Source organism: Xenopus laevis, chromosome 3S, assembly GCF_017654675.1.
Source record: "Xenopus laevis strain J_2021 chromosome 3S, Xenopus_laevis_v10.1, whole genome shotgun sequence".
Taxonomy (NCBI): domain Eukaryota; kingdom Metazoa; phylum Chordata; class Amphibia; order Anura; family Pipidae; genus Xenopus; species Xenopus laevis.
The window spans coordinates 114,832,787-114,848,385 of NC_054376.1; the positions used below are offsets into that span (position 1 = coordinate 114,832,787).

The window sequence follows — 15,599 nt, forward strand, 5'->3', positions numbered from 1 at the left end:
TCAATGGGGAAGGTCCCAGTGTCTGCGCTGATGTCTGCACCAATATCTTATTATTTCGGGGTTTTGGCACAAAAAACTCTGAAAACCATTAAAAAATTGACGTTTTTGCAGAAAGCTCTGAACAATTCTAAGTTTTCGGGGAAGCACCGAAGTTTGCCCGATCCTATTTTTCGGGCTTTTTTCTTCATAAATAAAGTCCATTGGGAGTTGCTTGAAGTTTGATATGAGAAATACGGAGATCAATTCGGACCTTGATAAATAACCCCCTTAGTGGTCCCTAGGCTAAAGCAATGTGGTTGGCATATAAAAGAATGTGAGGATTAATCCCTTAAATCAATCAAATTTACCCAGCAAAGCAAAGATAGCACTTTATAGAGAGAATGAGTTTAATATGGAACACTGATTGCAGAAAGAGGTGTATATATATATATATATATATATATATATATATATATATATATATATATATATAGCATATCATGTAAAGCAAGGCACCCACAAAACGTTGGAACAACAAATAAACTTTATCTCTTTTTCACCATATTTTTAGACCTGTGAGTGACTTGCTTTACATGATATTCTATATGACTTTTCTGCAGTGAGCACCCAGGCTTTTTCTCCAGCAAGTGAGTGCAGCAATTTTTCCTTATATAGATATTTATATATAGATATATATAGATATATATCTAAAACAAAGAAACATTAAGAAATACAAACATATTTAAACAAATCACTAAGCGATCTGATGAAGATACCCTATTTATCATATTGATCATTTGCACTGATCATTACAGAGATCGTATTATTATTGACGTATTATTTAATTTACATGACATAATACATCATATATATACTGTACACAGTTAATGGTTATAGTGATCACTACACCCATCTGAATATAGTATAGTACATGTATATATATTAAATTATGCAGAAAGCTCCAAATTATGGGAAGACCATCTCCGGTAGACTCCATTTTAAGCAAATAATTAACATTTTTAAAAATGATTTCCTTTTTCTCTGTAATAATGAAAAAGTAGCTTTTTAAAATGATGGAAAGATTCCTTATCTGGAAAACCCCAGGTACCAAGCACTCTGGATAATAGAAATTATACCTGTATATAAAACTTGTATAAGAACTTGCAAGCGCATGCACATATATTTCAGGTTCTACATGATAACCAAAAATATGCTTAAATCCGGATTGCCACTGGAATCAAATTACAAATTTCCATATCTTGAAAAGTGTTTTGTGCTAAAATAATGTGAAATGCTGCAATGGCAAATGTTCCTCCTGGACTGAGCAGCCTTAGCGTTCAGAAATATATCAATGCCGTAGACGTAACAAAGCCAAAATGGAAGACACGCAAAGAAAAAACCATATAATCCACTGATATTCAGAAAATCATATCCAAAAGTCTCCAGAGAGGAACATAATGCCGGCATGGTTAAAGCAGAGTGAGAATGAGTCTTGGTACAAAAGATATATATAAGTGCTTTGAAGCATACAAAATACGAAAATACAAATATATTTTACAATATAATATTATCATTGTCAACATAGAATCCCTATTTAGGGAAGAAAACAGTGTCATTTGTTTGAGGGGATGCAAAAAAAAAAGTTTCAACAACTAACACGGTTTGTTTCTTTGCAAAATATCCCTTTACTGGTTGTAAAAACTGAAATTGTTTATGCCCACTTACTTCTGTGTCCTGACAAACAAACCAGTCAATTCATGGCAAGGTCAGAGCTGCCAAAATATTCATCTGTTAATCATTTCGACTTTTTTTTTTTTTTTCATTATGAAGCATTTAAAGGACTATAATCTTACTTGAGCTTTGGAAGAATAAGATGATTAACTCAAACTAAATAGTAATATATTCTCTAAAATATGTTAGCTATTGTTTAGTAACACAAGGCTGTATTGCTATTCAACACCAACGACTCTCCTCTTTTTGATAATCATTCACAGTATCTATTTATCTATCATCTATCTGTCTGTCTGTCTGTGCTTTTTATGTTCTGGCAGCACACAGGTTAATTAAAGTACTGATGTTATGATAACAGGTGGTAAAAGAACAAATATGGCCAAGTAAATACATACAGGTTAGTCAGGCCTTACTATCTTATATAGTGATGGGCGAATTTGGGGCGTTTCGCTTTACCGGAAAATTTGCGAATTTCCAGCTAAATTCTGGAACAGGAAAAAGTTTGCGTATCTGCGCCGTCGTCTTGTTTTTGACCGAAGTCCAAAAACGGACCATTTAGAGAATTTTTCCCCGTTCCAGAATTTCGCTGGAAATTCACAAATTTTTCGGCGAATCGAAACACCCTAAATTCGTGTCCATTTTTTGGACGCCGGCGCACATTCGCTGGTGAAAATTCGTCCTTTTTTTGGACGCCGGTGAATATTCGCTGCTGGCGGCGAATTCGAGCCGGGAAAATAAATTCGCCCATCACTAATCTTATACAGACTCCTTGTCTTAACTGTACTTTCCGCACAATTGTATCATAGAAACATTAAACATTGAATTGTTACTAGGGAATGGAGCTTTTTATAGGTACCAGTACCTTTGTAAATAATGTGCACGCTTTTGTACTTTATACCTGCTCTTGCATTTGTATTTTCATTTTGTATATATATTTTGTAAATATGTCCCATGCAGAAATAATGTTTTTTTATTTTAGTAATTCAAAAACACATGCAATTTGCCCAGGGGTGCCCAAACCTTTCAACCTGAACAGACATAGAAATGTTGCACACTTTTTCACAAGCTAAACGTGGCACATCAGTCATTTCAGCAGGACCACAAGTCAACATGAAGCATTGTTCATCCATGCATTAGTGGAGAGTAAATACAGTCAAAAAGATCTAACTACGTATCCACATGATGGCAGCATTGACAATAGAATGCAGTAGAAGTTTTAAAGCCTCACCACTTATGTTTGTGTTTCATGATATTATCTATGTTATGTATACATTGCTGAATTTCATGTGTATTTATTATCTACAGTGTTCTTCATATTAAAGCTATTTTAGTTATTGTGTGCTATGGCATGTAACGTGTAACCTATAAACATAACTGGTAAAGTGAGTATTTATTTTGTGTAAAAAAAAAAGTATATATTGTAGTCTGTCTCCCTATAACACTCCCCTCTTCCACCCAATCTCCTTCCACTTTTTCATTAAGTTCCAACCTTTTTTTGGGTCGACAATGTAGGCCTGTCTTACTTATAATGGGACCAATGAGAGATATTTTTGGCAACTCTTGTAATCTGTTAACTATTCACATCAGGTCTCAAAACAAGTTCTCTAATTCATTTTACTGAACAAATCAAATGTGTAATAACCTTCATTGGTCTTATAGGAAAAAAATAGATAGTGGAAAATTCTGTGGCCTAATTCTGTCTCCAGATAAGTAAGCCCACTGCATGTATATTTATCTGATATTCAGTCCACATTAGCAACAATTTCATTGTGTTTAGTTACAGCACATATTCAAAAACAATTACAAAGGCAGTTAGTGGACCAAGAGAACAGGAGCAGGAAGAATAATATCAGAATAAGGGGGGTCCCAGAAGAGGTGCAAAATTAGGAAATCCGCTCAGTACTGCTTCAGATCTTTAATAGCATACTGAACAGAGACATTTCAACTGACATCAAGATTGAAATGGTGCATAGTGTACAAAAACCAAAAGCAGCCCCCTCAATGCACCTCAGGATATACTATGCTGCCTACAGCTGCTTCTCCACCAACAAAGAAATCCTGGTGAAGGCAAAAGAGATCAGCAATCTCACTTATGAGGATAAAAATATTAAACTGTTCAAAAACTTATCCAGAACAACACTGTATACTCGAAAAATGCTCAAACCTCTTACAGAAACCTCAAGAGAGAGAAACAATGTATACAGATAGGGATACCCCTTTTTCCAAACAACAAATAAAGATGGAACCACAGCAGTCATTTGATACTGGCAGATACAGAGCACTCAGAAACTCTATCTTCCTAACATCGAAATGTTAGGAATGATTCCGAAACGATTCGAAGTAAAAATCGTTCGACTATTCGATCATTCGATAATCGAAGTACTGTCTCTTTAAAAAAAACTTTGACTTCATACTTCGCCAAATTAAAGCTACCGAAGTACAATGTTCGCCTATGGGGACCTTCCACAGCACTTTTCTACATTTTTTTTTTGATTGAATAGAAATCCTTCGATTAATCGCTAAAAATCGTTCGAATCGTTCGATTTCTATTCGATCGTTCGATCGATCAAATACACTAAAAATCCTTCAACTTCGATATTCAAAGTCAAAGGATTTCAATTTGAGGGTCGAATATTGATGTTTTTTTAACTTCGAAATTCAACCCTTGATAAATCTGTCCCACAATGTTTATTTAAGAATTGACTGTATTTATGTGTCACAGCATTGGCTACATTAATTTCTCCAGGTTGAAATTAGAATTTACTTTATTTCAGACTATTCCCCAGTAACAACAAAATTTCCGATCCCACAAACATCCAAACAGGAGTTTAATTGGCAACTCAATTACTTTTTATTACACTCTGAGGATAGGAGAAACGAGATCTGGGCTGGATTAAACAAACAATCCAACTAAACAGCTCTCCAGAAGTATCTTCAGCCACTATTTGGGAATCACTAAAATGTGTTTTATAAGGTAACCTGATAGCAATGGGTAGCAACCTAAAATAGAAAAGAAAAAATAAATTAATATTCTGCTATTGCACAACTAGAGCAAAAACATAAAACCTCTTCATCTAAAGCAATCTTAGGCACATTAGATTTGCAACTGAAATCCTTATTAGATAATAAAGTGCAGAGAGCATACCTGAGTAGCAAACAAAGGTACTATGAACTCAATGATAAGTGCACCAAACATGTTGTTGGAATACTCAAGAAGCTCCAGCCTCAATCACATACTTTATAATGTCACTCAAAGATAAAAAATAACTCAACACAACATAGTACAAAAGGCATAGCAGAAGCGTTCCAGGACTATTACCAGACATTATATGAACTGAAATCTTGCCCTCTCTCATAGACGAGATGGATAATTTTATAGCAAGGGCGTCTTCTAGATGCTCCCTTTACTTCTAAGGAAACAGAAGAATGTATTGATTCCCTAGTAAATGGGAAAAGTCCTGGATCAGACGGATATACAAATTCTTTCTATAAAACATTTAAGGAACACTCAATACCTCTTCTCCTAGACTACTATAATTATATATCTGACCTTAGAAGTTTTCACCCACAATCCCAAGAAGCTCATATCACAATCATCCCCAAACCAGATAAAGATCCCCAATTATGTTCCAGTTATAGACCCGTCTCCCTAATTAACATTGACATGAAAATCTACGCTGAAATACTGGGCAATAGAATAAAACAATACTTACCTTTCTTGATACATCCAGACCAATCAAGTTTTGTTCCTGGAAGAGAAGGGAACGATAACACAACCAAAGTAATACGACATGTACAGAACATAAGCATACCCACCATAATACTTTCCACTGACGCTGAAAAGGCTTTTGACAGGGTATCCTGGTTATTCCAGGATAAGATATTAATGGGTTTTGGCCTGGGACAAAAAATTAGACAACGGATTATGGCACTTTATAATATCAGCCAGAATAAAAATTAACGGCATACTGTCCCCAAGCGTCCAGATATTAAATGGGACAAGACAGGGCTGCTCACTCTCCTCAGTTCTCTTCGTTCTGGTCATGGAGACCCTCCTAGCTCATATCACAAATGATTTATTCATGTGTGTCATGATATACAGATGATTTATTCATGTGTGTCACCAAACCTTATATATCTCTTCCAAATATACTAAGCCTAATGAAAACGTTCGGTGAGTTATCAAACTTCAAAGTGAATTTATCAAAATCAGAAATCTTTAACATTTATATTGCAGAGGCCCCAGCCAAGGTACTTAAACAAAGCTTCTTGTTTAAATGGGCTAACTCATATATCAAATACTTGGATGTTAAGCTTCTATCTAATCTTGAGAAATCCTATGAGGACAACTATCTCTCTCTGTTGAATTCTCTCCAAAAACAATTAACAAACGACATCTCTCATGGTTGGGAAGAGTTCAGGCCATTAATATGATTTGTCTTCCAAAGATACTGTACTTATTTCAAGTACTTCCGATACCAATCCCCCAATCCTTTTGTCCCTCTGTTAAAGAAATGGTTATAAGATTTGTGTGGAAAGAGAAAAATCCATGATTGAAATATAATTTGCTTATCCTTCCCAAAGAGAGGGGAGGACTAAGCCTACCGGACCCTTACCTCTATTATCTATCTGCTCACCTGGTCCGCATATACAATTGGATTACTGGGAAAAATGATAAGGCCGAGAGTGTACTAGAACAGACTTTTTTGTCTTATCACAATACACACTATGGATAAAAGACAATAGTTATCTAAAAGAAGCACAGGCCCACCCCTGACCAGATCCCCCTGAAGGTGTGGCAAAAAAAATAAAGAACTCTACAATCTCACGAGACCCCCATACTGACTTTCAAATTTGTTAAATAACCCAGAATTTCTGGATGCAAAAAGGTGCCTTTACCAGATGTGGAATTTTGGAGGGAAGAGGTACTAGAATGAGTGACTTTATTATAAGAATGATAAATGATTCCACAAGCATATGTCCAAAAGCGATGGGGAACTCCCCCACGAGACATCTGGAACTATAACCAATTACACGGTTATATACAATAAAACAAACCAAAGGAATGGTGCAGACAAATAACCCCCTGGGAAGAACTATTATCATCCCTAATAAAAAATGCTAAAATGCTGTCTAATGCTTACAAGTTATTAATAAATGCCCTTCCTAGAACCCTCCCTGCCTTCTGCTCAGCATGGGAAAGAGAACTTAAGATAAACCTTACTGAGCAAGTGTGGAGAAAATTTTTTAAAAGTATCCATAGAGCATCCAGGGCCGAAAGGTCAACCGAGGCTATATACAAATTGAACACAAGATGGCACTACACACCAGCTAGACTCAGCAAAATGTACCCCAACTCCTCAAACAAATGCTGGAGTTGCAATGTTGAGGAAGGGACGCACTCCCATATATGGTTGATGTGCCCAATACTTGAAATTTTAAGTGCTATCCATAAAGTCACAGGGAAAGAAATCCCGATAAACAACCAAGCCCTAATTATACTTAAAATATTAGACAATTATAATAAACCTTTTGGTATTCCCCCACGTCATGCATGTTTCAAGCCAACCTACACAGTGTCGGACTGGGATTCCAGGGGCCCACCAGAAAACCTTATACTGTGGGCCCACTTTCTAAACTATTATTCCTCCTCTCCTCACTCCTACTCTTTTATTAGTGGTGCTTGCGAAGCAAAGCATCACTACTGTTATCTTGCAAACTTATTTTTATTCTTCTTCCGTATGAAAGTTTGGCGCGTAACTAGTCCCGCACCGTTTGTCCTAGACCCATGAATGAGGTGTCAAATCGTGCGGCTTAATCGGGAATGGGGTGGTATGACTTTTCTAAGGGGTGGGTGGTTAATTGCCCCTTGCGGGGGCAATTAACCACCCCGAAAAGTCCCATAGATTAACATTGAGGCCAACTTTTGACGGATTCTAGCGCAGAGAGGGAATCTTGTAGAAACGTTAAATTTACCACATTTGAAGAGGTTTGCGACCTGTGTCAGATGATACCCCACACGAGGGTATAAGTTTTACCCCCGGGGCAGGAGAGGTCCCCAAATTTGCCCCATTGACTTATAATGGGGAATTTATCGAATAATTAGTTTGTCGCAGACCCATGAATGAGGTGTCAAACCGTTCAGCTTATTCGGGAATGGGGTGTTGTGACTTTTCTGTCCTATTTTGGGGACCCAAAAAAGTGAGCGGAGCCGCAAACAACCAATCAGATTTTCCCTATTGACTTCAATGAGAAAATGTAAACAGCTGTAATTCTCACAGTAATAAAGCCAGAGCTCCCAAACTTGGCACCGTGGGTCACTGGGTGACTGCAGCCAAAATTTACAAAAAGTGGGCGGAGTCTACAACAGCCAATCAAATTTCAGCCATTCAATTAAATAGGAAAATTTTAAACTGCTGCCGCTCTTAGACGGTTAATGGCAGGGTCCTCAAACTTGGCACAGTTGGTCACTGGGGGACTGGGATTAAAATTAAGAAAAGTGGGTGGAGCCAAAACCAACCAATCAGATTTCTTTGATTGGTTTTAATGGGAAAAATTAAGAAGGCTGCCATTCTCTCAGTATTGATGTCAGGGACCTTGAATATCACAAATGTGGTTGCTGGGGGTTTCCACTTCAAGTTTAGAAAAAGTGGGCGGAGCCACCAACAACCAATCAAATTTCATTCATTGATTTTCAATAGAAAAAAATAGAAATGCTGCCATTTTTACACATTAAATGACAGCATTCCCAAACTTTGGTATGTTAGTCACTGAGTGACTGTGGTTCACAATTAGGAAAAAAAGGGGCGGGGCAACAACAGCCAATCAGATTTGGGCCTGAGTTTTGCCACGGCAAGCACCACTCACATTTTCTTCAGGAAATGTACCTCTCTAGTCTCTACTTACTATACTCTATTCTTCCATTATTGAGCCTGTTTTTCCCATAAAGAAATAGGGAATGACCATGAAATAGGCCAAATGGTTAGAAGCAAGAGGCCCACTGATACCTGGGCCCACCGAGAGTTTTCCCGGTATTCCCGTGGGCCAGTCCGACACTGAATCTACACTTCACTGCAACTGATGATGAAGGAACATTGTAGCAAATGCATGAATTATAATTATCATCAACATTTTAATTGTAAAACTGATCAGAATTGTTTCAATGTGAGTTCATTGTGAAGTTTATTTTTGTGGGTAAACTTTTAGGATTTTTTTTCTATGACTCAGTATGTAGTTAAAAAGTCTACTAAAAATCATGTATTTTCATCTTATATGACCCCCTTTTGAAAGCCATACAGAGTCAGAAGAAGGAAGCAAATAATTAATAAACTATAAAAAAATAAATTATTAAGACCAATTGAAAATTTGGTTAGAATTGGCCATTCTAGAACATACTAAAAGTCTACCTGAAGGTGAGCAACCCATTTAAGAACTCAAATTTGACTATTCACCACCTTAAACCTGCCGAATTGCTGTTTTAGCCTATGGAAGACGTCCTGGGATCAATTTGGAGTTGTTTGCAGCCTTCCTGACATTCGAGTTTTTTTCAGCGAATTTTCGTGTCAATGCTATTCACCCGAGTTTGCCAAATTTAATTTTTCTAATAAATTGCAGTTGGTGGAACTTCGAGTTTGTGAGAGTTCATGGGAGTTTTAAATAATTCCCATGAACTCGAAATTCAAATCTTGATAAATCTGCCCCTTAGGGAAAAATTAAAACAATTCACGTGAGAGGAATAAGAGTAATTTATTTCTTTTACATGAAGCCACGTTGGTTGCTGATTGTGGAGTCTTGTGGAGTTGTAGCTTTAACAGCAAATCTTGCAGTATGCCGTCTACAGATCAGTATTTATATTTTACTTGGATAAAACGGGTTAAGCTCTTATGAGGAGTAACAAAACCTTTGCTGATTTTCTGTTTTCTCCCTTAGCAATGCCAAATGTAAGGAGCTTACGAATCAAGTTTGATAAATTTGATGCAGGTCTGTTTATAAAATAGAAAAAAGTATTGTAAGCAAGGTCATACTGCTAAGAGGCCTTCTTGCAAAAGTGGAAATAGCTGCTGCACAAAATTTGATCTACCCTATTATGAAGTATACAGTGAGTTCTGTATTCTGCCCTCAGTACCTTGAGCCATCAATTGTATTTGCTTTCAGATAATGGCAATAATACAATGCTGGCCAATTTCTTTTTTTAGGGCAGATCAGGAAGATCATCTGATACCTCAGTTTGGATGATGCACACATTTACATTTTTAATTATTCATAAAGTGCTAGCACATTTACACAGCGCTTTACAATAACTGCTCCAAGGGACCTTACAGTCTAAGGTCCCTCTTACTTTCATACACAATAGGTTCTATGTTACCATGTGACAATTAACCTGCCTGTATGTTGGCATTGCAACCCAAGGAAACCCATGCAGACACAGGGAGAACACAACTTGCAGAAGTTGGAACTCGGAATCCAACTCTGCTGGCAGAATTGCCTGGCCAGATTCCAGAATTTGGTATTTGACCAATTGACATTACCAGTTCTGCCCCTTGTTGTATGATGTATGTACTTTGAAATCTTTCCTGCTACAAGTGTGGAGCTCCCCATTCGACCAGACTACTCAAGTGACCTCAAGTCCCACATCCTGGCAACGGATATCTTTGCTCTCTTACAAACTACTGATGCGTTTCATGCCCCTTTTCCTGGGACTTCTTCACTCTGAGGAAGTGCCAGGAAATGGGGCATGAAACGTGTCAGTAGTTCATGCCCCATTTCCTGGCACTTCTTTACTTCCTCACTCTGAGGAAGTGCCAGGAAATGGGGCACGAAATGTGTCAGTAGTTGTTTAATATACTCTGAGGAAGTGGCAGGAAATAGGGCACAAAACGCATTAGTAGTAGTAATGGGCGAATATCTCCCATTTAACTTTGCTGGTAAATTTGCGAATTTCCCGCAAAATTCGTGAAATTCGCAAAACAACGAAAAATTCATGGGACAATCGTGAAATCTGAAAGTTTTACGGAAAAAAGTGCAAGTCAGGCATTTTCACCGAAAAATAGTGAAATTCGGACATTTTCATGAAAAATTGTGAAAATCTGAAATTGACGGACGCGGCCAAGCTGACGCTGGTGTTAAAGTCAATGGGCGTCCGAATAGTGTTGACGCACGTCGATTTTGACGCAAGCGACTTTTCGGATGCGCATCAGAAAAAATTTGGACGGCGGGAGATTCGCGAATATATTCGCCGGCAGTGAAACCCGGAAATTTGCCGAAAATTCGTGCCAGCAGAATTTATTCGTCTATCACTAGTTAGTAGTTGTTTAATATACTCTAAGGAAGTGCCAGGAAATAGGGCACAAACCGCGTCAGTAGTTGTTTAATATACTGTGCCAATGCTGACAACTTTTATGTATTTATAAAAATAAAGGAACTGGAGATTTTAACAGGATCCTGGAGAAAATATGTCATAAATGGATGTTAGAGTTTGTATGTACTTTGCCCCTGTCAAGAGCATCTAAGAATGGAAAGTGTAAACATTTACATGATGAGGTGATCCACTGAAGGAGGCCTTTCATGTGTCTTTGTTCAGCAGCATATAAAACATTCTGTTTCAATTATTCTAATATAGAGTATATACTTCTGTTTTATGTACCTTACACAGCTAACAGAGCTACTGTCAGCATACAGTAATTAATATTGTCAAGTTAGAATTTATTTCATCCTTACTCCAAAACTTAGGTGGATGTTGTACTGTAGAAGGGTATATAATAACTGTAAGACAAGTGTAAATATAATAATGCTGAGAACTGCATGATAAAGCATTCCTTAACAACTACAGGTATGGGACCCATTATATGGAAAACCTGTTATCCAGAAAGCTCCGAAATACGACAAGGTTGTCTCCCATAGACTCTATTATAATCCAATTTTTTTAAAAAAATGATTCATTTTTTCACTGTAATCATAAAACAGTAGCTTGTACTTGATCCAAACTGAGATGTAATTAATCCTTATTGGAAGCAGAGCCAGCCTATTAGATTTATTCAATATTTACAGTATATGAATTTCTACTAGACTTGAGATCCAAATAACGGAAATATTCGTTATCCGTAAATCCCCAGGTCCCGAGCATTGTGGATAACAGGTCCCATACCCGTATTTATACATCAGTTCTTGATAGGACATACAGTAATTTCTGTATGGGATGTAAATTCGAATGTGAGATTCATCACACCTCGACCATGGAAATAATTCGAATATAAGCCATCTAAAACCTGCCAAGTTCATGTACAAGTCAATGGCAGAGGTCTGCTGAGCCATTTAGAGTTAATAGCCTTTCGGACATTCAAGAATTCAAGAATTTGATTCGTTTGAATCGAATACGATTTGAATTTTCGGGTCGGAATATTTCGATCGTTTATTAGCCATTCTAATTTTATGTATAAATATTGTATATACTGTATATATATATATATATATATATATACTGTATGTATAAAGCAGTCTTTTCATGTAATAAAAGTCATCACTCATCACTAGCAGTAGAAAAATGTGATAATTTTATTTCATTGTCAACACATGAAAACAAAAGAGTATGCCCGTACAATATAATTGTGTAACATGACACAGTAAAATGAGCTCAAAGCCCTAGTTCAGCAATATTTGGCAAGAGCAGGTACATTGTTTTCATGAAAATATCACCAAAATATTCTTTTCTTGCTGGGTTTGAGCAATTAATAACAGCTCAAGTGAACTCTGTGTATCGTACATTGCCATTCATCACTATCTGTTGTGGCAAACAGCTTCAGAACCTTCTGTGTATTTATAAACCTTTTCACACTTAAAGGAATTGTTCAGTATAAAAATAAAAACTGGGTAAATAGATAGGCTGTGCAATATAAACAATATTTTTAATATAGTTAGTTAGCTAAAATGTAATGTATAAAGGCTGGAGTGACTGGATGTGTAACATAACAGCCAGAACACTACTTCCTGCTTTGCAGCTCTCTTGGTTTCTACTGATTGGTTACCAGGCGGTAAGCAATCAGTGACTTGAGGTGGGGCAAATGGGTCATAATGAATCTGAGCTGATTGCTGAGGATCAATTGCAAACTCACTGAACAGTTATGTCCCATGTGGCCCCCCTTATAGTCGCTGACTAACTCAGCGTTAGAGAGCTTCAAAGCAGGAAGTAGTGTTCCGGCTATTATGTTAGACATCCAGTCACTCCAGCCTTTATACATTACATTTTTGACTAACTAACTATATAAGAAGCATTTTTTATTTTGCACAGCCTATTTAATTACCCAGTTTTTATTTTTATACTGAACTGTTAATGCAATAATTCTCAGATTTGCTTTATGTGGCACCAAGCCCATGTTATCTAAGTGATATTTTTTATTATTGTGCTAAGACACTGCTGTTAAACTACTTGCCCGTGTACCTCATTGTATGTACATATAACACTCATTTTATATTAACAAGAGCTCCAATGTCATCAGCAGCCTAGCAAAAAATACTAGTAAAGGTATGGGACCTGTTATCCAGAATGCTCGGGACCTGAGGTTTTCCAGATAATGGATCTTTCCATAATTTGGATCTTCATACCTTAAGTCTACTAGAAAATCACATAAACATTAAATAAACCCAAATAGGCTGGTTTTGCTTACGATAAGGATTAATTATATCTTAGTTTGGATCAAGTACAAGGAACTGTTTTATTATTAAAGAGAAAAATTCAATTATTTTTAAAACTTTGGATTATTTCGATAAAATGGAGTCTATGGGAGACAGCCTTTCCGTGATTCTGAACTTTCTGGCTTTCCGGATAACGGATTGTAACAGATACAAAAAGAAGGGTTTTTTTCTGTCTGCTCCTTAGGAACACTCCATTACCACCATACTGGAATGAATAAAAACAATGTGGTGATATACCTGTCTTCAGTCTTCTCAAATCTTTATTAAAAACAAAAATAGAAAAAAAAAATATTGGTAAGTACAAAAAAAAGTTAAACATATTAATAAAGAGTTTTTAGGTGTTATCCTTGAAATGATTTGGAAAGCTTGTTAAGCAAACAATCACATTCTGACTTTAAAATGCTGTGTTGCTAAGTTAGGCAGCAAGCGGCAGCAACCATAAGCACACAGTGTTGCCTCGAACTTTGGTCTTTTCCATCAATCAGAAGAAGTGGTGTTTTATGAAAGTAGTCAATAATTTCCGCAACTGAAGCAAAGGTCTGCAAGAAACAGGGAATTTTGTCAATGGTTAACCAGATATATAAATATGAAAGTAGAATTTTCTATTTTTTTTTTAACCTTAGGTTTTTGGAAAAGCTAAGCTTTATAAAGAATTAAAGGGGAACTATCACGAAATTGAAAATATTAATCCTGTATAAACGTCATTTTATGGAATAAGAAACTTTCTAACAATAATCACAAAATGAAGTAATCAAGTTACTCTTTAATATCCTCATCTCAGCAGAGTCAGTTTTTTTGAACGATAGTTACATTATTCTATAATAATCATTAAATAAAGAATGCGTAAGAGTTCTAGCTCCTTTTGGCCCTTTGTACCCTAATCTTGATGGTTGTCCCATTTTCTTGTAGAACAAATGTACCCAGTCTAGATTATGTGGTTTGCAGCTGTTCTTTGCCCCTGCATTGGTATATATTTAGTGGTACAGGTATGGGACCTGTTATCCAGAATCCTCAGGACCTGTAACTTTCTGAAATTTGGATCTTCATACCTTGGGGCAGATTTATCAAAGTTCGACTTCGACACTTCGCCATCTTAAACCTGCCAAATTGCTATGTTAGCCTATGGGGACCTTTTAGAACCCATAGCCAACATTTAGCTAAGTCTTTAGAAGTAAAAGGAAAATCATTTGTTCGATTGATGAAATTGTTCAAATCGTTCGATTCGAAGGATTTCATTGTACGATTGAACGATTTTCGTTTGACCGAAAACGTCCAAACTCGATTAAAAAAAAATTTGACTATGACATTTGAAGTTGAAGTAATCCAATTCAATAGTTGGATTTCGAAGTATTTTCCACTTCGAAAACCGACCCTTGATAAAGCTGCCCCCAAGTGTCGAGTTTTTTTTAAGCTTCCATCACCTCCAAATTCGAATAAAAAAAGACCAACTGAAATTTATTAAAAAAATAGAATTTTTTAACTTCGGGTGAATAGGCTGTATTTGATCGTTCAATTCGAATTCAGATCGTATTCAATCAAATTCAAATCAAAGTGTTTTCCAATAAAAAAACTTACATTTTCAAAGTCCACTAAATGACTCCAAATGGGTTCTAGGAGGTCCCCCATAGGCTAAAACAGCAATTCACCAGGTTTTAGATGGAGTTTTTAAAAAACAGTGCACATGCGTAAAAACCGTGCAATCGAGAAATTTTGCGCGCATGCGTGAAATCCTGCACTCTACACCGCACATTTTTTTTTTTTTAGTTTCTCCCAATCGGGGAGCAGGTCTGGGCTGGCATGGGCCCATTTCCCAGTGTCCCTCCGGCCCAGTCCGACCCTGGATAGGGTTATCACCTATATATTTTATATATACATTTTTCCCTATTGATAACATTGGGATCAACCATCATTTTTACTGGCCAGGTGGCAACCCTAACCATGGATGAAGAACAAGGTACTGTTTTATTATTACAGACAAAAGTGAAATAATTTATAAAATTTGGATTATTTGGATAAAATCTATGGGAAAGGTAATTAAGAGCTTTCTGGATAATGAGTTTCCAGATAACGAATCCCATACCTGTATTGGCAACACAATTCAGGGCATTTTGCCCCGTCACTAAAAAACACAACTTTGTACATAACTAGGAGCTACAGGAAGGTTCCTGTTGGAATGTGCATAGAATTTCACAAATAAATTG

The 15,599-nt window shown here is 36.7% G+C and overlaps 1 pseudogene; it reads right to left on the reverse strand.

The window, feature by feature from the left end:
- Nucleotides 1-13,580: 13,580 nt before the first annotated feature.
- LOC108712413 overlaps nucleotides 13,581-15,599 on the reverse strand; it is a 50,538-nt pseudogene continuing 48,519 nt past the window's right edge.